The sequence below is a fragment of the Hyaena hyaena genome, unplaced genomic scaffold (assembly GCF_003009895.1).
Source record: "Hyaena hyaena isolate Hyena2069 unplaced genomic scaffold, ASM300989v1 scaffold_738, whole genome shotgun sequence".
Lineage (NCBI taxonomy): Eukaryota > Metazoa > Chordata > Mammalia > Carnivora > Hyaenidae > Hyaena > Hyaena hyaena.
Genome location: NW_024081374.1, coordinates 303,665 through 326,625, shown reverse-complemented (window position 1 = coordinate 326,625; position 22,961 = coordinate 303,665). Strand labels below are relative to the sequence as shown.

The 22,961-nt window shown below is 36.3% G+C and overlaps 1 protein-coding gene across 6 annotated transcripts in view; it reads right to left on the bottom strand.

Moving 5' to 3' along the window:
* LOC120220950 (cytochrome c oxidase subunit 7B2, mitochondrial) overlaps positions 1 to 22,961 on the bottom strand; it is a 123,226-nt gene that overhangs the window by 78,964 nt on the left and 21,301 nt on the right. For all 6 annotated transcript variants that reach the window (XM_039218174.1, XM_039218175.1, XM_039218173.1 and 3 more), the window contains exon 2: positions 5,899 to 5,954. The gene's annotated coding sequence lies outside the window, so the exon portion shown is untranslated. The remainder of the gene's footprint in view (positions 1 to 5,898; positions 5,955 to 22,961) is intronic.

Below are 22,961 nucleotides of genomic sequence, written 5' to 3'. Positions count from 1 at the left end.
CTCAAGACCAAACCCTGAAATTAATGCCAATGTCCCTGGACTTCCTGTTTTGAGTCAGGTTCTTGAGCACTTAACTGCTTTATCAAAACATCTACTGATTATAATTTTTATGCTTTATTTTAAGACCATTTTCTCATTTTAACTCCTTTGAATCTCTGTGATTTTATAAATAGTGCCTTTATTATGGTCTGCTTCTGGCTTTCCTCACAGAATTTGCCCAGAGTCCCGGAGTAGAACAGACTATTTTTGTGCTCTCTTGAGGAGGCCTGTTCCCTAGCCCTCCTTTATTGTGAGTTTGTTCCAGGCTGTCGGCTGTCTCATGTTTTGATGTCTCTCTCCATTAACTAACTCTTGCCTTTCAACCAGTGAGCTTCAGTTTCTTATTTACTGCCTTCCTTGCTACAGCTCTGGGCTTACTGCTTCAGTCTGTGTGTCAATAGAATCCTTGGCAGCTTACTGTGTCATTTCTTGTTTCTCCTTCTCCACAGATAGCTTTTCACCAATTTGATTTTCCAAAGATAGCCTGTCAACAGTTCAAAGTGTAGATTCTGTCTGTGGGCTCTTAGACTGTGTTCATTTTAATTATTAGCATGAGGCAGCAAGGCTGACACATATAAGTGACCACCTATACTGTGTCACTGAAAAAGCATAAGGATTAAGTCCTGTCCAGGGTGCCTAAAATCCCAGATGACAGATTCATTTCTCCAATTTCCAAAACTTTAATATTCTAAGGAGAGCTTAAGCAAATTACAAATACTCTTTTCTATCTACCCTTAGGATTTTCTATATAAACTACTGTGGAGGCGCCTGGGTGGCTCAGTCGGTTAAGCGTAGGACTTCGCCTCAGGTCATAATCTCACAGTTCATGGGTTCAAGCCCCGCGTCGGGCTCAGTTAGCTCAGAGCCTGGAGCCTGTTTCAGATTCTGTACCTCCCTCTCTCTCTCTGACCCTCCCCTGCTCATGCTGTTGTCTCTGTCTCTCAGAAATAAATATAACATTAAAAAATAAATAAATTAGTTAATTAATTAAACAAACTATTGTGGCACTTACCATGTTATATAGTCTATCTTATATTGTATTATATATTGTAATTAGTTTTGCTTCTGTGCCCCTAATAAGAATGTAAGCCATCTGCATAGGAATGGGATTCCAATCCTTATACCGTAGTATCTCAGGTAGCACATGGCAACAGGTCTAAATACACAGTTGTGGAGCTGATAAACATGAAATATAGGTGAAAAAGTGAGGAAATTCCAATGTATTTACTGTATTTTTTTCTTTTACTAAACTTTATACTCAATGTGAAGCTTTAACTCACAACCAGGAGATAAAGAGTGACATGACTGAGCCAGCTAGGTGTCCCTAGAGGCTCTAATGCATTTATTTTAACTATAATACTAGTAAGTATCAGAGAACTGAGTCAGTTGCTGCAACAGCAAATCTAAATAACAATGGCTAATACAGCATGGTGAATTTTTCTCATGCAATGAGAATTCTACAGGAAGCACATTACTGGCATAGATTTGAAGTTCAAGGATGTCATGTCTAAAATATCAATAATACTCCTGGTCTTTTAGGGTTACAAGGTGGCTGCTCCACTTCCTGTCATCATGTGTATCTTTCATGAATAAGGAAGAAAAGAATGGGCCAGAAGAAGACAAAGCAACATCTGTATCAAGAAAGCAAAACCTTTCTAGATTATTTCATCCAATTTCTGGTTATATTTCACTAGACAGAAGTATAGGAGATTGTTTCTTAAAATACCAAGAAGCATGAGATGATGAGGGGCTTGTATTTTTTTCTTCTTTTTTTTCCCGCAATACTGCAACTCCGTAAGTAGTGGGGAGAGGAGAATAAATATTGAGTAAGTCACAGGAAATCTCTGTCAGAGGGGTACTGATGAGCATGAGTGCTAGGAGAAGTCAATGTAAATAAAACAGAGAGCATATGAAACCAACTGAGAGCATATGAAACCAACTTCTCCATCCTGCCCAGTAATGGCCGACAGGAGTCAAGCATTTTAATTTATAAGACCTAGCCCTACTGAGGCATAAGTTTCATGGGAATCCTAACATAATGTCTTTCTATTTTTCATTCAGCTCTTCATGAGCTTCATAAATGAAGTTTTCCTGAGCATTTTCTATATATCTGACACTGTGATACATTGAATAAAATAACAATTGTCTTCAAGCTGCCAACTTTAATTAAGTGAACTTTTCAATATCAGTAGTGAGCACAGGATCATGCAGTGGTCCACTGAAGAGGTACATAACTCAAAATGGGTATGTGCTTGTGGAGTGGGAGTTTAGTCAGAGAAGAATTGCTACAGAAGGAGAAAGTGAGGCTCACCAAATGACATGCAGAAGGGAGTTACTAGCATAGAGTATTAGTGCATAACGGCACAGGAAGGCAGGACAAGTAAAAAGTATTCTGAGATTTGTAATTTTTTAGTGGTGCAAAGCACAGAACTGAAAGGGCACGGGCAACGGTAGTGAGAGAAATTAGAAGAGAAGTAATCAAGAAGCAGTGGGTCTTTTTACACAACAAGACACTAAACCATTTTAAGCCAATATTAGTTTCATGCTTTAGGAAACTTATCCTGGTCCTATTGAAGACCGTTTACTGGACAGATAACACCGGAAAGAGAGGATTCAGTTAAAGGACTATTCTAACTGTTCAAATGAAAAATATGTAGGCCCATCTCAAAACAATGCCAGAGGAATTGGGGGGGAAAAAAAGATAATTGACTCTAAAGACATTAAACAAGTTTAAAAAACACATTCACCAAATGCTGTGTTGACATGTGTGCATGGCGAGGAATGGAGGGCAGGCAGGAAAAACAAGTATAGAGGTAGTGCAGAAATGAGGGTAGAGAAATATGACAACTTTCACTTCTTCACTCATTCACTAATTCAATAACAATCATTGAGCCAATTTTCCTAAAGATGGCATATGTTTGCAGTCAGACATAATAATATACACACCTGTTCATATTAATGTCTACACATGTGACAAAAGCACAACTTGAGGCAACCTCACCAAGAAAACAGTCACTCAGTCACTGAGAAACCTAACAATGTGCTCTTGAATCATGGATGAACAGCCTACTTCCTAAAGTAAATCTCAAAGGCCAGGGGAATAATATAAAACACCAGATATTATTAAGCAAAGCAAAGGCCTGATCAATACCATGTTTCCATAGTGAGTTACTTAGGAGCATTCAAAACAACTTATTAAGGAAATGAGAAACTTATTAAACTGGACTCTAGTAATTAAAAATAAAATCTGTTATCTAACATATCAGGTAAAAATTATTAAACCATAAGGAAAATGATGCAGGCTTCACAAAGCCAATCCATTCCTAAAGAGAACAGCAAGACACAAAGGAACTGATTACAGTCCCAGGTCCAAAAAAACCAACACAAGTGATGAGTTGGAAGCATGCAACAGTTTCTAAAATTAGCATTCTATTATCCTGCCTTTACATTATGCATAAAGGTGCCATAAGGTTCACTAACCCAATTGGCCTTGTCACTGCTGCTACCAGTTCAACCATGCTATTAACAGGGAATCTTAATGCACTCTCTGGTTTCAAAGAAAATGTATAGATGAATGAATAAGGCCCAATGTAATTCTGGCTTCCTGACAAGAAGAGTATTCATATTAAAGAATCCTTCTCTTTTTCAAAAGATCGGTTTCCTCTATGTTTGTGCAGTGGGAGACTATTTGACCTTAAGGACAATGGAATCAACAAATTAGCAGAAATGACTACGATTAAAACAAATGCATAGCAGTGGTTGTAAACTCACTTTGAAGTGAAAAAAAATCTGGATTAGAATTTCCTAGCCTCTCTAGGCTTCATTAATAATATAGAAATAATAGCACCTCGTTCACAGAATTACTGTGAGAAATAAATGCTTATGAGGTACCCAGTTCCAAATCTGAAATAAATAAGTCCTAAATAGACATTAACATAAAAGATGGATTAACAACATCTTGTGATGTTGTACATCTTGTGAAGTAATGATTTGCATTTCCCTTTTACAGGAGATGAGATTAAAGCTCTGAGAGGGCCAGTGACTTGTCCAAGGTCACAATGCTAGTAAATATCAGAACCAGGATTCAAGTACAGAACAACTGTGGTAGATAGCAGATTGCTCTATTTTTTTTATTCTACATTTTTTTAAATTTTTTAATGTTTTATTTATTTCTAGGAGAGAGAGAGAGAGAGAGAGAGACAGCGTGAGCAGGGGAGGGTCAGAGAGAGAGGGAGTCACAGACCGAAACAGGCTCCAGGCTCTGAGCTGGCAGTCAGCACAGAGCCCGACGCGGGGCTCGAACCCACGAACTGCGAGATCATGACCTAAGAGAAAGTCGGACACTTAACCGACTAAGCCACCCAGGCACCCCATTATTCTACATTTTAGAAGACATCCTTTCAAAAAGTCAGGACTTAATTTAAATATGGTCCTAGCTTATGGCTTCAGAAGTAAATGAAAGAGGGAACATACAGAAGAAAATAAAAGCAAAAGCAGTCTACTGTAAAAAGCTCGTACTACAGTCCTATACATGATCAAATTTAGAACATAGGACCTGTGGGAAATGGTTAAAACAATCAAGATAATTTAGTCTGGAGAAGAGACAATAGGAAGAAATATAATTGCAACTACAAAATTTACAGAAATGTAATTTAAAACATTATGCACACTTTCAGTTTGCAACAATGATTTAATTATTCCCAAAAGACTAAAAATTAAATGTAACAAAAAATGACAGTTTTTTGTTGTCAATTTTGAATAAGAGTTTGTGGGGATGGAAGTGATTTCAAGGGACAGGTGAGAGCTCTATTTATGATTCATGGATAAATTACTATGTTTATATTTGCAAATTCTGTAGCTATTGCGGAGCTGCTGGATTTTAAGGAAATATTAAAACCTGAATTATTTTTCACATGATGCACATTTCAAAAACAAAATGTAATATCTGAAATTTCATCTTGAATTATTAAAGAACCCATGAGTTTACCAAAAAAGAAACTGCTCATAGCAATTTTCCACTTAACAAAGTTATTACCAGCAAATAATTTGATTAGTATGTAAAAATATATTTCAGTGTATAATTTCACACTTACTAAGTGATATATTACTTGCCATTATCTTGAGATGAAGAAGTTTAGGGACTAGATGTTTCCAAATTCTACTTTCAAACTGACCACTGATTCCAGATAGAACCACAAATTAGGGCAAGAAAAAAATAAAATGCATATTTCTTGATAGTTACACACCATACTGATCAAATCAACCTAGTATAAAAAAAGGACCAGCAACATCTAATAACAAACATATTTTTAAAAAATGTCTAAATTTCTCATGAACCCATAATTACAGAACCACACCAGGGGGCGCTCTTAACACTGAAATGATGGATAACATATTTTAAAACACATGGTGGTCCCAGTTGGCCAAAATGAGATTTTTTTTTTCTAGGCATGCAGTACTTGCAACAAGTGCTTATCTCTTGAAAATGTTTGCTGGCAACACACACATTTTCTTTTACATCCAAAATGTTTGTGTTGTTAAGACTATCAAGTTAGTCTACCAAGAAAAACATTTTCTGCTGATAGGAAACATCTTATTATGGAAACATTTGTCTATTTTACTGGCATTTGTCTCTTACTCTTTCTGTGGTTATGCAGGTTCTCAATAGTCAACAAACTGCTTAAGAGTTCATAAAACTTTAAAAGGGTTTCACTGCCCATTTAATTTTTTACAAAATTTCTAACCAGATCTTCAGTTTCCCCCTTCCCACCATGAAAAAAGAGGTCATCTAAAATTGACACAGATAGCAAAATTCTAATCTGGGCAGTATTATAGGCCATTTCCATATTTTCTCATTACCTGGTAAGAATGTTTAAGCCCAGATGCTCTTCTCAGGAAGTTCAAAATTCAGACTCCTAAAAATATAATTAGAAATTCAGTGTGAGGCTTCAAGAAAATAGAAAAAGGCAAAAGGTAAATTTGGGCTATATTACCTAGAAAATCACCATTTACTACTCCATCAATAGTAAGCATTTTTATACAAATGACATCTGTTTCAATAAGCTTTAAGTAAACAACTTCAAGCTGAATCAAAAGGATCACGAAGTTTGTGAAAGAAAGAGACAGAGTTCCCAGTCTTCCTATGGTAGTAGAGAGAGGGTTGTAAACTTTTCCCAACCCATTAGTTGAGATCACACCCTTTTTCTACCAGCTGCCTCCATGACTCTACCTGTGCCTAAACTGGAAGAGTTCTGGACAAGGTTAACCAAGGATGGAGAGCAGGTTATTACCTCAAATATGGGTTCAGGGAAACATGAATGCACCCATCTCTGTTTGCACCCTAAATGAAATTCATCAGGATATAATATTTCAGATCCTTTTGATAAGAACAAATTTTTCATTCTAGAACAAAAGTAAGGGTTTAAAGTAAAATACAGCTGGAGAAATAGATACATTTATTTATTACTTTGGATCAAAGTATATGTGAATGATGGAAAGTCCTACCTACCCAGAGGTAGACTTTAATGTAATTTTTGAGTAAATGGAGGGGATGGAAGAAAAAAAGAACACAGAACTGGGGCACCTGCATGACTCAGTAGGTTAAGCATCTGACTTCAGCTCAAGTCATGATCTCATAGTTCATGGGTTTGATTCTCATATCGAGCTCTCTGTCAGTACAGAGCCCACTTCTGAACCTCTGTCCCCCTCTCTTTGCCCCTCTCCCTCCCTCCTCTCAAAAATAAACAAACGTTTGGGGCACCTGGGTGGCTTAGTCGGTTAAGCATCCGACTTTCACTTAGGTCATGATCTCGCGGTTCGTGGGTTCGAGCCCNAACATCAGACTTTGGTTGAGGTCATACATGATCTTGTGTTAGATGGGTTCGAGCCCCGTGTTAGGCTCTGTTCTGACAGCTCAAAACCTGAAGCCTGCTTCAGATTCTGGGTCTCCCTCTCTGCCACTTCCCTGCTTGCACCCTTTTTCACTCAAAAATAAACATTAAGGGGCGCCTGGGTGGCTTAGTCGGTTGAGCGTCCGACTTTCGCTTGGGTCATGATCTCGCAGTTCGTGGGTTCGAGCCCCGCGTCTGGCTCTGTGCTGACTGCCAGCTCAGAGCCTGGAGCCTGTTTCAGAGTCTGTGACTCCCTCTCTCTCTGACCCTCCCCTGCTCACGCTGTCTCTCTCTCTCCTAGAAATAAATAAAACATTTAAAAAAATAAATAAATAAATAAACAAACGTTTAAACAATCAGAAAAAACAAAAAAACTGAACACGGGATGAAAAGAGATCAGGCTATGGAAGAGAAAACCCTGCATGAAGAAGTATGTTTGGAGTCGGGTGACTACTTTTACGTACATTACTCCCTCTTGATCTTTGGAATGAAAGAAACAATTACTGAGACTAACCAAGGAAAATGAAGCCTTGTTTGGTAAGAAGGAACATCTGACATAAACCAATCTGGCATATGGTAAAGCCACATGAGTTTCCATCAATAGCAAAGTTAGAAAGCTGTGGTGTTCAGGATTCCATGTGGTCCATCCTGTTAGAAGCAGGCCCTTAGTTATTAGAAAATGAAGAGTTACTCTCCACTAAAATTGGAATGGTTGCCAGAGAGCCAGCCACCAAGTGACCCATAACTTAGATAAGGTTCTAGTGCCACCTGAAAATAAGGATACCAATCAAAAAATGACAAATCTGTAAAATGGTTTAATGAAACGGATGGTAGGTATGAGAGGACAGAAACAAACAACGATGTCACAAAGGTTTTTTTATCTAAGCAAATGAAAGGATAGAGCTGTCATTTAGTGGGAATGGGAAAAAATAAGAAGAGCAGGTTACTAGAGGAAATAATTATTTTGACTTTGGATATGTGAATTTTATATGTCTGTCAGACATAGTCACGAGGAGAAATATAACGTAAGCAGTTAGCCAAATCAGTGTAGAGCTTAGAGAAGGACATCTAGCTATAAACTGGGCATTTTCCACTCACTGACAATATCTAAAGCCATGATACATAAAAGGAAGTGAGTGCAGACAAAGAGAGAGGACACAGACAAAAACTAGCCTGGAAGTTGGTAGACTTAGGTGGCTCCAGCATCCGTGCCTCTTGGTGGTCATACCCTTGTATAATTTTCATTTTTTAGAATTTGGACAGGACCTGTAACTTGTTTCTAACTCGATATATGTGACAGGGTGTATATGGATTATACTGTGTGATTATATAAGATTATAGCGCCCAGTCTTGCTGGAGTCCTCTGCTAGTTTACATTTATGAAGCAAACAGCCATGCCGTGGAACCACTTGGCAGAGAAATGAGTGTGGCCTCTAAAAACTAAAGGAAGCCTCAGGCTGGCATCTTGTAAGGTCTCCAGCCTCCAGCCAACAAGAAAATGAAGCCCTCACTCTTACAGTCTCAAGGAAATAAATTCTGCCGACTATTTGAAGAAATTTGGAAATAAATCCTTCTCTAGTCAAGCATTCAGATGCTACCTCAAGCACCAGCTGACACTTTGTCTGTAGTCTTGCAGAAGACCTAGTTAAGGTGTGCTCAAACTTCTCACCTAAAGAAACTGAGATAATGTGTGTTGTTTAAACCACTAATTTTGTGGTAATGTGTTATGCACCAAGAAAAAAGTAATGCAGGCCCTGAGTTACTACAACATTTAGATATAAGGGAGACATGAAAGAGCTAGCAAAAAAGACCAAAGAAAAAAAAGGCCAGGGAGGTAGGAGGAAAGCCAACAGAAAAGCATTTCTTCAAGATGCTTATCCCCAGATTCCTCAGAGAAATCTGAGACAAAGAGCAAAGGGGCAGGTGTCTGCTGTCCTTTGGAGGCTCACAGAGAACTGCCATTGAAAGGGACACAAGACCAGGGGCTACCTCCATTCTATCCTCTTTCTGAGGAGAAAATGGTAAAATGCAGTTCTAAATAAATCAAATTTACTCTTAACAGGCTCCCCAGAAGACCCAATTAGTGCCAGAGTTGTGCTACTTCACTGTTTGTAAGGCTTTGAAAGTTGGTATTTCAAAACTGGCTAACACTTAACACCAATCAAAGTCAGCTCATTTTAATTATGAAGTCGCTCACATAACCTATTTATAAACTTTGCATTGTTATGAGACATGCTTAGATTGGCTTGTAATTTATTTTTTTTAATCAATACAACCAAATCTAATGAGGATGTATTACGTGCAAGGCCGAGTGAACAGCTATAGTTCAGTGAAAGGAGCTGCCCTGCTGCTTTTGTACACGAATCATTTGTACACACACCCCCACTACGCACAGAGCACTGGCACACAGTATCATTTGTACGCACAACCCTACTACGCACAGAGTGCTGACACACAATCAAAGGCTATGCTGTGCCCTAATATGATTAGCATTAAGCTTTTATCTAGATATATCTATAGTTAGCATTCCATTTTTCTATAATACTTTGAAAGCAATTTCTTCTCTATGTATTAATTCAGTGAAGATGTACTGAGCACTTACTAAGGTACACAGAGTTGCAAACTGGATCAAACAGTTCACAATTACTGTACTGTAAGAATGATATTGTCCAAAATGTGTCCCTTTTATGTCCTCAATATACCTTACTTATGTATATGTGTATCTATCTACATTTACCTATATTTGTCTATATACACCCTGCCTATGCTATATATATATACATACATACATATATATGCTATATATATATTTGTGTATATACTATATATGTATGTATATATAGCACACATACATATACTATATATATAGCATGTAGTATACGCTATACATTTATTAAATATTTGTCTATATATACACCCTGCCTAACTAGCAATACAACTCTGCCCCCTGCACTATCAGCTTTTCCCCAAGTTCCATTCTATCATCAAGGCTAAAAGATTTAAATCACTATGGTCCAGTCTGTTAATTTAGCAGTCTTCTTTATTATCAATAATATACTTGGCACTCTGAGGCAAGGGGAAATATAAGATACACAGCTATGTGCTCAATAAGCATTACTTAGCTGATTAGCTACGTTCCAAAATGACTGTGGTGGCCTGAATGAAAAAAGAAATATATATTTAGACAGGAAAATGTAAATATACTGTTGGATAAATATATACAGCTAAATAAAAAGAGCCTTCAAAATGTTTAAACCATAGTTTTCACTCAATAATTCGTTTAATATATTAGAGACAATTACTATTTTTGAAAAATATTCATATATAACTATATTTAAAACTTAAATCTAGCTCTCTGCTTTCCCACAGCTATTACAGAGAAATACAGATTTATGTAACCTTATTTCCAACAAAATAGAAAGTATTTCATTTTATTACAAAATAAAGAAACAAACAACATATTTTTTCTGGGTGGTAAATTCTAAGAATTTATTATAAGGATCATTAAGGAAAAAATCAGAGTGCATATCTCCCTTAATGATCTTAAGCAAGATCGATAATTTGATTTGAAATGGCTAAATTAAAGTGTTGTACTGAACAAGATATACAGCTCCATACAGAATTTATACTGTGATTCTACTATCATTCATTGTGTTGTTGATATATCCATTATACCCATAGAAAATTATTTTTTAGGACAATCTGGTGAGCATTTTCAAGACCAGAAAAAGGCTGCTAAATGAACATAATTTTCTTGTACTTTACAAAATACACAATATATCCACATTGTACTGATAGCTCACCTGAAAAACATACTTCAATATTAATATCTATTTTACACTTCCCAAAAGGTAAGGCTTTACTACATTTTCATGTACAGTACTATATGAAGTTATGTGAGCACAATTTTGGTCTGTAAGCTCTGCAAAAATGTAAATCAATTACTAACACTTAATGAAGTATAGGTGTTTACCAGTGTCATATGAGTGAGAACAAATCGTTACTCTACAGAGGCCTAATACATAGCCTGCCAATACTACAGCAAGCTGCTGAAGCCATTATCCCTGATGAATGCAATCGTTACGGAGCTAGATTTTGTACCATGTGCCCATGCCCCTTCAGGATCAAAACTCACTGGACCTAGGATACACATCTAATCCAAGGGCGGTGAATCCATTAGGCTGGCTTGTGATATTAGACGAGGACTGGTCCAACTAGAAAAAAAAATACTCATGGCAATCTATTTCTTTCTCTTTGAATTTAAAATTTAAAAATGCCAAGAAAATTAAGGAGTGACAGAATTGAAGGTGATAGAGGACACAACCTATTTGAGGATACACGTGGAGAGGACTATAGAGTTGCCTCTAAATCAGAGGTGTTTTGGACCATGACAGTATCCAAGATGGTGCGTGGCCTCTGAAGAGCACCGACTTTGCATATGATACAAATCAAACTGTGGTCAAATAAGAAAACTTTATCCTTTTTCCCCAGCTTTATTGACATATAACACTGTGTAAGTTAAAGGTATACAAGGTGGTGATCTGATATTCATATGTACTCAGAAACTGTTACCAAGATACCAAGACAAGGCCAGTTAGCACAACCATCACTTCACATAGTTAACATTTTGTGTGTTCGGGGGATGGGCTGGCGGGGGGGGGAGGGGTGGAGAACACTTGAGATCCACTTTCTAAGCAACTTTCAAGCATACAATACAGTACTGTTAACTACAGTCACCATGCTGTATTTTAGATCTGTAGAATTTATTCATCTTATACCTGGAAGCACACACTTGACCACCATCACCCAACTGTCTCCCCCCATCCCACACCAGCAACAACCAATCCACTCTATCTTTCTGTAAGTTCAGGGGTGTTTTTTTGTTTGTTTGTTTTTGAAGAGTCCACATATAAGTGAAATCATATATTATTTGTCTTTCTGTCTGACTTACTCAATTTTGCATAATGCCCTCAAGGTCCATCCATGTCGTTGAAATGGCAGGATTTCCTTCCTTTTTACAGGTAAGCTATATTTTACATATTATACTATACACACACACCACATTTTCACTATCCATTTATCAATCAACAGACACTTAAACTTGTTTCCATATCTTGGCTTTCATAAATAATGCTTCAACAAACAAGGGAGTAAAATTATCTTTCCCTATGGAATGACTTCATTCCTTTAGAATGTGGGATTGCTTAGAAGTGGGATTGCTGAATCACATGGTAGTTCTATTTTTAATTTTTTGAGGAACCTCAATTTCCACAGTGGTTATACTGATTTACATTCCCACCAACAGTACACAAAAGTTTCCTTTCCTCCACATCCTCTTGTGAAATCATCACTTTTATTGTGAGCAATAGGCTTGCAACAACCTAATCCTGTGTTTCTCCTAGGAGCAATGGTTTGGGTATTCTCTAGCTCCGTGTTTTTGGTGACTTCAAAGGCCATAACTATTGTGAATAACAAGAATAGACAGTATATATATATATATATATATATATATATATATATATTTTTTTTTTTTTTTTTTAATTTGAGTATAGTGGCCACACAATGTTACATTGGTTCAGGTACACAACATAGTAATTCAACAACCCTAGATCTTATGCTATGCTCACCACAAGTGGCTCTACCATCTGTCACCATACAACACTATTACAATACCACTGACAGTATTTTCTATGCTGTGCATTTTATTTCTGTGAATTGTTTATTCCATAACTGAAAGTTTGTATCTCCTACTCCTTTTCACTCATTGGGACTATCCCCCACACCCCAAATCTATCAGAATATATATTAAAACAGTAATTTTTTATAATGTATATGATCATCAAATCACAATATTTTACACCAGAAACTAACATATTGTAGATCAACTAAACTTAAAAGGAAAGAAAGACAGAGAGACAGAGAAAGAGAGAGACAGAGAGAGAGAGAGAGAGAAAGAGAGAGGGAGGAAGGAAGGAAGGAAGGAAGGAAGGAAGGAAGGAAGGAAGGAAGAAAAGCACTGGGTTTCTGAGTACCAGAGGCTTTTGTTAATAGTTTACATGGTTCCAAGCATGACACAATGCGTGTCTCCTCAACCCCTGTCTGATTTGCTTCACTCCTTTTCCATGGTTCTCTCATTGTCTCTCGTATCTTACAAAATCATGTCGTTAAGTGATTTCTATACCTTTCGGGGTTTTTGACATGGTTTTTTATTCTAAACTTTCTATTACTTTTTATCTTTCAAAAGTGTTTCATGATATTAAAATGATATATACTGATTAATGAAAAAAATGAGTTTATATTGATATCTTTGATTCCAAACTAGTATCACAGGGGTCATTTTAGCCTTCCCCTCTTTCCTTATTCAAACTTATTTCTGCAATAGTGAGAAAACCCAGCTCTGATTATCTAAAGTTTATTTGTTCAATTCTAGCATATACATTAAAATTCTCGTATGTACAATATGTACGTAAAATACACGCTTTGCTATTCTAATCAAGTTAGAAACACTTTTACTAATAAAATCACAGCATTTATATACATTTTTTTCTCTTCAGCTATACAATATACTGTTAAGATTCTTTTTCCACAATAATTTTGGTTATTTTCTCCACTATTGTCTTCAATGTGGTTATATTGTTCTTTTGTAACATAGTTAAGATTTATTTTCTAGTCTACATCCTATTTTGGCTTCTCCCTACTTCCTCATTTTAATTTTATATTTGTTTATATTGGGGATATGTAAAATCTTACTACTATTATTCCAAGAGTCAGAGTTGTACAAAACGATATGCCAACAGAAGTGTCATTAATGGTATATTTTAATTCAACTGACTCTAATTTACAAGTCATGAATTTAAATGTTTTCCACTTCAATTCTAGAACCTGTATTTGCTACAGGCAGTTCTGTGTAACTATAGATTTTCATATAGGTAGAATGAGAAAATCTAAAAGCAAAAGAATCAGGGCATCTGGGTGGCTCAGTCAGTTGAGTATCTGACTTTGGCTTAGGTCATGGTCTCACTGTTTGTGAATCTGAGCCCTGTATCTGGCTCTGGGCTTACAGCTCAGAGCCTGAAGCCTCCTTCAGATTCTGTGTCTCATTCTCTCTCAGTCCCTCCCCCACTCATGCTCTGTCTGACTGCCTGTCTCTCTCTCAAACATAAATAAGACATAAAAATTTTTTAAAAATAAGCAAAAGAATCAAATGTCTTACTTGTAGATAGTCCAAGGGAATTCAGCTTCTTTAAAATTATTTTAATCAAGAAATATTTTAACAGTATAAATCAAAACAACAAGATATACGGAGTAGAGTGTAATTTTTAAGTTAGATTTATTAATTAACTTCTTAGTGAATTTTAATCATTTGGAACAGATATAGTACAATCTCTATTAATACATGCACCAACATATATTAACTACCACTTTTTAGGGCTTTCCCATTTACTTTAGTTAACTGGCTACCTAACACACCAAGTTTTAAAAAAAATGTTACAGAAGTTAGTAAAACCTCTAAAATAGAATTCTTCAAGGTATTTCTCTTTACAAACGACATGAAAGGAACTCTTAGTATGAATCCCACAAGAGTCCTAATAGTACTCAAAAGTCAAGATAGCTGACAGACTCGAGAATATAAATAGGTAAATTCTATAATTGCTCTAACCAAGACCGTAGCCACTAGCCATATATGGCTATTGAAACTGAAATTTAAACTAGTTAAAATATAATAACTGCATTTGACAGGTCAGACATTTCCATCATTCCAGAAAGTGCTATAGGACAGCACTGTTCTACTCTTTAAGTTCGATGAGGATACAGGCTAGTTTCCCTGAGCTGGCACATTAATAACCACTCAAAACATATTTGCGAATGCAATGACTAAAGGCAAAATATCAGGAACAAAATAAAGCAACATTAACAAGAGACATTAACAAGAGACAGGATCAGACACTGAAATGAATATCCTTGTATATCCTATAAAATTCAGTCATCAAAATAATATAGTCTTATAATGGAGTATTATAAAGCCATTAAAAGGGGTGTTTAGAAAAATTAATGACTTGGAAAGATAGTCATGTTCTATAGTTAAGCAAAATAAACCACAGCAACATTTTAATGGGAAATAAATATGAAACTATAAACATTATCAAGAGAGTGAAGCCTAGTTATCAGATTATATTTTACCTTTCATTTAGTCAATTTATGTTTCCTAAAGTTTTTAAAATAATGTTTTAATTTGTCAGAGGAAAAATCAAGATTTTTTGTTGTTTGTTTTGTAAAGTTTATACATTTAACTTAAGCCTAGATGTAGGATTTATTCCCAAAGAAATTAACAAAACATACTTATCAAAAATAATTATATAATTTTTACTTCATTATAAAGAAATAAAGATTTCTATATAAGCGTGTTCAATATTTATTTCTAATAAAATATGAAAAGAGAGTAACAAAAATAAATGACAATAGTCATAGAAGAAAGCATAATGAAGGCATTAAAACATGCTTTTGAACAATAATTAAACATACAGCAAACTAGCATGCACATTATGCTACTCTGATTTATGGGCGGAGTGAGAAAAAAAAGCTAAAAATTATATAGATAATATGATCCTAAGTTTATTGAACTTAAATAATGTAGAGGCAACAGACAGGTGTTTAGCAGTTAAATACATGGCCCCAGAGGACAGACAATTAACTATTTTAAATGGATTTCTCTGGGTGTTAGGTAACATTTTTTTCCTTCATACTTTTTTAATAGTTTAAAACTGCTCAACATTAAGTCCGGTTTTGTTTTATGATCATAAAAATAAAATGACATATATACATCCAAGTTCTGAATTATCTGCTCCTCGAAGTTCCTACAGGTCAGTGAGGGATTAAAGCCAGGGAGAGGATATGACTACAGGATGAGGATGGGGTAAGATTTCTGTCCAAAGCCCATGACTAACATCACCTGTCTCAGCTGTACTTCACACACTCGCCTCGGCTCAGCACTAGGGAACTGGGGCCCTGGCTTTTCCTTCTCAGGACTACCTTACGTGGATTTTATTTGCCATGTTGTTCCTAAGTTTTATTCCTCAACTCCAAAGTCTAGTTTCTACTCCTTTAGTCTCCTCTCATAGTGCTTCATCTGGACAGAGATTTAAAAAAAAATACAGGAAAAGTTGCACAGGATATTCTCTTGAAGAAAAGATGCACAGTAATTGAAGACCAAAACTATTTTCTAGGAGGAAAGAGATTTTTTGAGTAACTGAGAAAAGTCTAGGTCAAAGCTATTATGACAATTTTTATACCCATCCAAAGTCATCACAGCTAAAGTTTTTATTTTTGTTAGTTATTTATTTTTCTTTTTTAAGGAGGCAAGCATATTTGCAGTGGAAGAAAATCACAACTATAATGACTTCAAAATTTCAGATAGGTGAAGCGGTGACTAGGAGGAATAAAAGGAGCTGGAACAATAGTGATATGGTCTGATAGAACTAGTAACAAAGGTACAAATCTTTAAATGTAAAAACGAAAGTTGAAGTGATCACAGGCAGAAAGACTGAAAATGTTGTCAGTATGATACACATGAACATGACAAGTGAAGAACAGAATGGAGAGGATAAGCACATGATGACAAGGAAGGTGGCCTAGTGGTTTAGGGCACAGAAGCTGAAGCTTGACTGCAACAGTCAAAATATCCCAGCTATCACCAGCTGTCTAACCTTCAACAAGTTACTTAACCTTTCTTATACCTCAGGTTTCCCTACTATGAAAGGACTACGGTAACAATACTTACCCCATACAGCTCTGAGAAGAATAAAATTATACCACATAGTAGGTTTAATAAGTACTAGCTGATTCGGATTGTGACGTACAGAACAACTATTTCAGTGGAATCCATTTTACTTGGCCTACAAACACCATAAAATGCCAATTTCTATGTAAAATTTAAGTACTAGTTTGAACTGAAGTCATGAATACTGGCCCCTAGTTGTAGTTCTTCTACCTGGAGGTGATCTGTGGGCTCACCATTTTCTTTTTGAAGCCCCAGTGGTGTCATGAGGAGGTGTACTGGGGTAAGCTTTACATTCTCTCGCTGCTTTGAAATTCCTATGATCTATATAGCTGGGAGAAAAAAAGTGTTTTAATACTGCTGCTTACAAAATATTTTCACAGTAGGAACTGAAATAGTGGAGCATTTCAACATATTTATGTAACAGCTAAATTAAACAAAGAACGAGTACAATTTCCCAGTGGGAAAGCTACAGAAGTAAAAACTGATCAAAACAAAAGAGTTTTCAGAATTTATGCAGTACTAAAATTTCAGTGCACAGAAGAAAAGCCCTGAAAAACCAAGGCTGGTGGGAGCAGAGGAGTAAGAAAGAATACACTAACCATTTTTTTCTCCTTTCCTTCATAGCCTCATAGAGAGGTTGAAGGAATACTGACAACAGATAAAATAAATTCTACCAACAGTTATATCTTTCAGTATCATAATGTAATTTAACTAGTATGTATTATCTTATAATTAATTTAGTTAGGTTTTTAACTATTAAAAGCAGGTGGGGATTTTGAAGAATTTTTTAAAATCTCATATCTGGCCTCTAAGAGCCTATCTAGATGTATGTATATATGTATATTCACAAAATAAGCCTATATATAAAATATGTCATATATAATTGGGTACATTAAAATACATGGCATTTTATATACCTTTTTATATACCACAGAGTAAGATATATATACACACAGTTAAAGATGAAAGGTAGAATGCATTCAGGTATACAAATAAATGACCTAACTCTGGGATCATAAATCCAAATGATTTTCAGGTCCAGGAAGGCCAAGTAAATCAGTACAATGGGCAAACAGATACTGAACCAAACTGAAGTACATTTTCTCAGAAAAGCTGCTCACTAAGTGCCTCTGGACTGCTGCCAACTTGGAATAGAGGTCCAGGGCTCCCAGATCTTCTCATTTTTTAAAAAGAAACAAGAATTTAAAGGTACATGCAAAATCTCTCTCTCCCTCTTGTGTGTGTGCGTGTGTGTGTGTGTGTGTGTTGCAATCTAATTTTAAAACATCGTATAAATCAAGCAGACACATCTCTGAGGCATATGTAGCCTATGAGCTGCTAGTCTACAATCTCTGGTTTTATTAAGTGCTACAGAAAAATATTTGTTGACACTTTATAATGCTTCAGATGTTTAACAGACTATAACATTTTTTCTCACAAAAACCTTATTATACCACTTTATGCAATTTTATGGGGAAATTGAAGATCAAGGAATATAAATAATGTCTACACAGTCACATATCCAATAAGCAGAAAATCTGGTTTCAAAACTAGATTTGTCCAACTCCAATTTCGATACCTTTTCCATTATACAACTCTATCAAAAAAGGATGTGTGAAAAAGAGAATTTTATGTTAGACATGGGAGGGTAGGTAAGACTTGGGCAACCAAGAGGGAGATTTGAAATGGTTTTTAGTTAAAAGCAATTTGTGAATACTGAGAGGAAGGAATGAACATGGTATTTTTAAAGAATACCTTGCAAATTGGCCTTGTGCCAGTAGATATTTCATAGTGGCAAAATCACAGAAAGAGGATCACATATAAAACATAAATAATATTTAACATATACCACAAAACAGAACATTAAAAGCTAATAAGCTGAAGATATTGCCTTTTTCTATTCATGTTTTAATGGGAATAGTACATTTCCTTAAGTTTATTAGCTTTTAATGTATTACCAATGTCAAGCAATGACAACATCCTTTTTTGGCTTTACTATTTTCCTGAGAGACAGATTCTGAAAATCAAGCCGACACACACATGAATAAAATTATCTGATATACTGTCCTCCTAATCAGACAACCAAAAGCAACCCTGAAATAAAGCTATTCCTATATTAAAAAAAATAGTATCCTTTCTAAGTGAATTATTCGTAAGTTACATTCCTTATGTTCATCTAAAGATACTCAGTTCCCCTTAAAATGTTGTACTCTGACATCCCAGAGAACACGATCGACTCCTCAAAGGAGTTAAAAAGCTTCCTTGATCATTGCAAAGAAAAAAGCTCCCTTTATCACTGCACAGATCACAGCAAACAATGTAATTTACATTCTTAAACAAATAATTGTTTAGTTTCAAACTCACAAGAAGACTTTGATTCCTTTAAAAATCTAAATTGTACTATCTCCATTAAAACAGACTTCTCTTTAAAAGGAAAATCAGAAAAATAACATAAAATATGAGAAATGAGGTTATTTATCTCACAATCAGCCTTGAAAAATGGACCAGTGTTGCCAGAACCTCTGATGTTTATTTTCTTCAAAAGAAACTGGATTTTTTTAACGTAAAGTATCTTATTTTTAATTTAAAGCTAACTTAGTTAATATATACTATGATGATGATTTCAGGAGCAGAATTTAGTGATTCATTGCTTACATGTAATACCCAGTACTCATCCCAACAAGTGCCCTCCTTAATGTCTATCACCCAGTTTAGCCCATCCCCCCACCAACCTCCCCTCTGTCAGCCCTCAGTTTATTCTCTGTATTTAAGAATCTATTATGTTTTGTCTCCTCTGTTTTTATCATATTTTTGCTTCCCTTCACCTATGTTCATTTGTTTTGTTTCTTAAATTCCACATGAGTGAAATCATTTATTTGTCTTTCTGACTTATTTTGCTTGGCATATTACACTCTAGTTCCATCCACATTGTTGCAAATGGCAAGATTTCATTCTTTTTGATCACAGAGTAATATTCCATTGTGTGTATGTATGTGTGTGTGTGTGTGTGTGTGTGTGTGTGTGTGTTTATATACACATATATATACCACTTCTTCTTTATCTATTCATCACCAGATGAAAATTGAGCTTTCTATTACTTGGCTATTGTTGATAATGCTGCCATAAACATTGGGGTACATGTGCCCCTTCAAATCAGCATTTTTGTATCCTTTGGATAAATACCTAGTAGTGCAATTGTTGGGTCATAGGGTACCTCCATTTTTAATTTTTTGAGGAACCTCCATACTGTTCTCCAGAGTGGCTACGCTAGTTTGCATTCCCACCAACAGTGGAAAAGTGGTCCCCTTCTCTGCATCCTTGCCAATATCCCGAGTTGTTCATTTTAGACATTCTGAGAGGTGTGAGGTGGCATCTCATGGTTTTGATTTCTATTTCCCTGATGATGATGTTGAGCCATCCTTCCAAGTGTCTGTTAGCCATCAGGAGGTCTTCTTTGGAAAAGAGTCTGTTTGTTTCTTTTGTCCATTTCTACACTGGATTATTTGGTTTTTTGAGTGTTGAGTTTGGTAAGTTCTTTACAGACTTTGGATACTAACCCTTTATCTGATATATCATTTGCAAATATCTTCTCCCATTCCATTGATTGCCTTTTAGTTTTTGTTCATTGTTTCCTCTGCTGTGCAGAAGCTTTTTATTTTGATGAGGTCCCAATAGTTCATGTTTGCTTTTGTTTCCCTTGCCTCTGGAGACATGTTTAGTATGAAGCTGCTGTGGCTGAAAAGGGGTTGCTGCCTGGGGGTCCCTCTAGGGTTTTGATGGTTTCCGTCTTACATTTAAATCTTTCATCCATTTTGAATTTTTTTTTCATGCATGGTATAAGAAAGTGGTCCCATTTCATTCTTCTGCATGTCACTGTCCAGTTTCCCAACATCATTTGCTGAAAAGAACTTTTAAGACTTTGGCTGTTCAAAAAAATTTTTAACATTTAAAAACCGCAGACCTCCTTCCTCCTCCCCCAGCTTGTAACATCTAGATAAAGACTGCCATAGTGATAGGATAGGATTAAAACACAAGGACCTACTCATAACGACAAAATCTATTAGGCATTTAAAATATTGAAATGTTAAAACTATAAAAGATGATTTTAGAACAAGAAATTGGTGGGGTTACTTTCTCAGTCTTAAGGAAGAGGGAAGGCCTTCCAAGGCCATCAATCTATACACAGAGCCTTAAAGGAAATGTAGGAGTTAGCCAGGGTTGGGGACTAAGTGGGATATAATTGTGGCAATGTTCAAACAGAAGAAATGATTTATACAAATATAAGGAGAAAAGACACTGCTAGTTAAATTGGGAAATATAAAGGTCACTCATTGACTTTCTTTACTGTACACTTTCCCCAAAATTTCCCAACAAAGTGAAGAAAGCATTGTAGCATCACTTATATTTTAATATACTAGCTCAAGCAGCAAGTGAGTTTCAGGCCACTTTTCATTAATGAAAAGATTTGCTCTACATTTAATACAAGAGGAGGGGGAGGAAATATATAGAGATTATTCTACTGCTTTAATATACTGCATTTCAAAGTTAAACCTGACCTAATTATTTGGTTTGGAGTAGGCTGGCACACTCCAGGGGAATACTTAAGAATTTCTTGAGGGCTTTTTTAAACACTACAGCTCTACCTCCCCAATTCAGATTCTGATGGGTACCATATGCAAGTGTGAGTGATTGTATGTATATGTGTGGGTATGCATGTGTGTATTTGGGTTCAAGGTGTTTTAAAGATTGTCAATGACAGCCCTAGCCCTTTTGACCTAGTGGTCAAAAACAGGATTGACCACTTTGATAAAGCCATTTCAGGGACACCTAGATGGCTCAGTCAGCTTAGCTTCCAACTTTTGATTTTTTGGCTCAGGTCATGATCTTGTGGCTTTTGAGTTTGAGCCTTGCATCAGGGTCTGCACTGACAGTGTGCACCTGCTAGAGATTCTCTCATTCTCTCTCTCTCTCTCTGTGCCCCTCCTCTGCTTGCATGCCTCTTCTTCTCATTCACTTCCTCCCTCTCTCCCACCCTTCTCAAAATAAATAAACTTTTAAAAAAGCCATTGCATAAACATCATTGAATATTCCTTACTACAACTTTGAGAGATAAATACTGCTTACCACTCAAAACAGTTATGTGTGATTTTTCCTCTATTTATTTATCCAGTAGTTGGCAGAACTAGAACTTCACAGTCTGTGACTTTGGATGGAAAAAATATTCTTTCAGGAATTGTGTGGGGTCCTTAACACCGGAGGAGTCTGATGAAAAAAATGCATGGATAGATGAATGAGCCCTCACCCATGGGCTCCACAATAGAGCTGAGATTGTTGAAATCTCTGTCTCTCATCAGAAGTGTGGTCTCTTCCTGCTAGTGAGACTGTCTCCATCTTAATACCCAGACCCCAGCCCTATCAAGCATCCTCCTTTCTCTTATTTCCATGGCCACTAGTACAACCAATACAACCTCTTCGATTTATACACCACCTGACTCAACTGTTCCTTCTACTTCCCCTTTTTGACTCAGGTTCCTATCAAAACAACAGATTTGGGAGTCTGGGGGGAGACAGCACATTAAGAAGAGCCTGACATCACCCTGCCCTATGTTTTCAAATAGATAATCATCCACATCCAACTCAATAATCCAGAGACCTATCTGAAGACTAGTAGAACAAGCTCCACAACCAAAATTAAAGAAGCTGCATCTGAAAGAAAATGTAGGAAGTCAGTAAGGCAGAGGGAGGCTGCCCACAAGAGGGAGGGAGCTACTCATGTGGAAAGGGAAGAGAAATGGGCTCTCACACCAGAAAGCTCCCATGGGGAAAACTAATCCCCATAACTTCTGGCTTTAAAAACCAGAGGCACTGAATTCCATGAGTTCGTAAAACCAGTTGGACTTGGAACTTTAAAAGTCAGCTGACTCAGCAGAGGGTGAACCAGGAGGGCAAGTGACAACTGGGTCACCGTCCTTAAGGAGACAACAGACTGTACAGAGAGACAACATAAAAATGCCAGGTTACACGATATATACAATCCTGGAAGTTTATACAAAAATGGGAGACAGACCTATTCATACTGATGTCCTAGTATTTTCCCTTCTTTGAAAATAAGAGAACTGGTAGGCTCCATTTTCCTTTCCCACCCCTTACCATAAACACACAGACACCTGAAAGAACCAGATGTATAGATACTTGCTACATAACCCACTAGCAGTACATGATACACACAAGTTCTGAGGGCTCACCCACTCCAA